Genomic DNA, 2,624 nt, shown 5'->3' with positions numbered 1-2,624 from the left:
ACACCACTTCTCGCGGCTTTAATTAGCTTCCTGTGCAGATCTCAGGGTTTGAGAGACTGAGGCTGGACATCAGCTACCCACCCACCTGGAGCCAGGGGCCCCACCTCAGGGAATCAGCAGGGGGCCACTGAGGGGTCTGGGGTCTGGTGGGGGCATGCAGGAGCTGAGCCTGCCACCCCAGGCTCAGCACTACCACTCCTCCCTGCCCCTCACCAGCACCGGCCGGTGATCTCATCACTTCCTGGGCTGTAAATATCACCCAAACGCTCACGACTCCCAAATTGTCCTCCAGCCTGGGCCCCTCTCCTGAGCTCAGCCCGCACAGCCCACGCGACACCCCCGCCCAGATGTCTCCTGGGCCTCGACAACGGTGGCCGCTCCTCCTGCACCCCCACCTTGGGGATGGGCACCCCATGCCGGCTGCTCAGGGCAGACGCCGGGAGCCCTGCCCACCATCTCTGCCTTCTGCCAGATCCAACTCGAAATGCGGCCATGTCCTTCCTGATCCTCCCACCCTACCCTGCTTGAGCCTTCCTCCTCCTCCCCTCGCCCCGCACTGCACAAGCTTCCACTGCACACACAGCAGCCAGAGGGACTTTCTCTGGAAATCAGATCCGGTCCTAGCCCCTCTCAGGACAGTCTCCAAGATCCGTGGGATGCCACCCTCTATCTCCTCCAGTTCCACCTGGGCTCACCCATCCACCTGCTTCAGCTTCTGAAGACCTGGTTGGCCCCTTGTCCCCACTCCTTGTCAAGGTCTAGGTTTCTCCCTTCTGGAGGAGGTGGGGTGCAGAGTCCCAAGAGATGGGCTGTGGGCTCTGACAGTACCAGGAAGGATGAATGTGTGGCTGTGGAGGCAGGGCCCATCAAGGCATCTGAGGGTGGTCAGCCAAGGCACTGCTCAGCATGGAGCCCTGCAGTCTCCTGAGCTGCCAGAGGGAGGACCATTGGTGACAGATACAGTTAGCCTTAAAAGTGCCTTGAGGTATCACTCAGTGAAGAGCAGGCTCAACATAGGTAGAGAACGTCCTGTCCTGGGAGGCATGCAAGCTGAGGAGCTCAGGTGGGCCTCAAAGCTCTTTGCATAGTCATCTGCCATTTTCTGGTTCCCAGGAAGGTGGTGGGAACCCAGGGGCCACTGTGTTGTGCAAAAACTTAGCCTCAGTTTGGAGCCCTGCCTCTTCCCCAGATCTAGCACTTTGGTTACACCTTCTTAGGTATGGCATGGTCTGCTCAGGTGAACACTGGATTAAACAACAGAAGCTGTCTGACACCTCGACACCAGATTCCACAGAGCTGCCTCTGAGAAGGCTATCAAGGGCGAGCAATGGGGTCTCCTAGGCCCAGAGGGGCTGGGAGAGGAGCTTTGAGCAAATAGTGTTCCTATTCCTATAGAGCCTGCTTGAGCCGCCCCCTCTGAGCCGGGGGCAAGGCAGTCAGGTCTTTGAGCTTGGATGTGCTGGTGTCCTTTGTGCAGAGGGGCAAACTGCCAGGACCCACATAGTGGGCAGGCAGTGCCGGTGAGCCCAGGATCAAGAAGAGGCCCTTGACTCTGCCCTGGCCCCCAGGGTGGGGAGGGTCTGAGCACACCATGGGCACTGAAGGGCTGGGCAGGGGAGCTGAGAGCCTGCTTGCTGCACACGTTCCCCCCTCCTCCTTCCTCCCTTGGGCTTCTGGAGCCCTGGCCGCCCCCACCGCCATCTGGCTCCACCAGCAACGCTCCCCCTACTCCCTCCCCCAACTCACTGTGCTTCCTCCCTCACCCTGCTCCCAAAGGCCCCTGCCCCAGGGGAATGGGGGAGCCTCAGTCACGGGCCACATGGCCTCTTTTCCTTTTGTTTCTAAGTCCTCACGGGCCCAGGCCTTGAGAAAACGTGCATGTGCATATTTTTGCCTGTGCTGTGTGTGCTGTGTTTGCAAGCACACGTGTGCGTGCATGTGTGTGCATACGTGTGGTCCTTGCCCTGCTTGTGTATGTGCTGTGTGTGCTCATGTGTGTGCAGGGGCATGCAGACCTATGTGTTTGGGATGCAGTGTGGTGGATGTGCACACATGCCTGGGCACATGCCTCCATAGGCATAGCTGCAGGTGGCATGAGACCACAAGCAGTGGTATGAGGGTACACATGACCCCTGTCAGGTCTTGGAAGACAGGGGCCTGGTCTTGCCCACTCAGCTCTCCTTCAGGGCCACCTTGTCTACCTACACCCAACCCATATGGAGCTGGGGAGCGGCGGCGCTGGCTAGGGTAGAAGGCTAGGAGCTCCAGGGACTCTGTGTGGCACCGGAACAGACATCCCCCACAAAGGCAGCCTCATCCTGCTCCTGTGGGCTCTGTGCAGGACAAACACTTCTCCCTGGGCAGATGCCACTGTCAGCCTAGCTAGAAGGGAAAGTGGCCAAGGCACACTGATGTTAGCCTTCATGGCTAGGGTGGAGGGCAGGGGCATGACACATCCCCGCTGACCATCACTGGGTGCTACTGGAGTGAAATGGCAGCCTGCGCTACCTGGCAAATCCCTCCCCTTTCGGGGCCTCTGTGTGCCTGTGACTGACGCAGGGCTGCACCTCTGGGACCCACATGCCTCTCATTGCCCACAGCACCCCAGCCCGAGAGGCCATAGC

This window comes from Felis catus, chromosome D3 (genome assembly GCF_018350175.1).
Source record: "Felis catus isolate Fca126 chromosome D3, F.catus_Fca126_mat1.0, whole genome shotgun sequence".
In the NCBI taxonomy this organism is placed as follows: Eukaryota; Metazoa; Chordata; class Mammalia; order Carnivora; family Felidae; genus Felis; species Felis catus.
The sequence above is the reverse complement of the archived record's forward strand: the minus strand, read 5'-3'. Positions refer to the sequence as shown.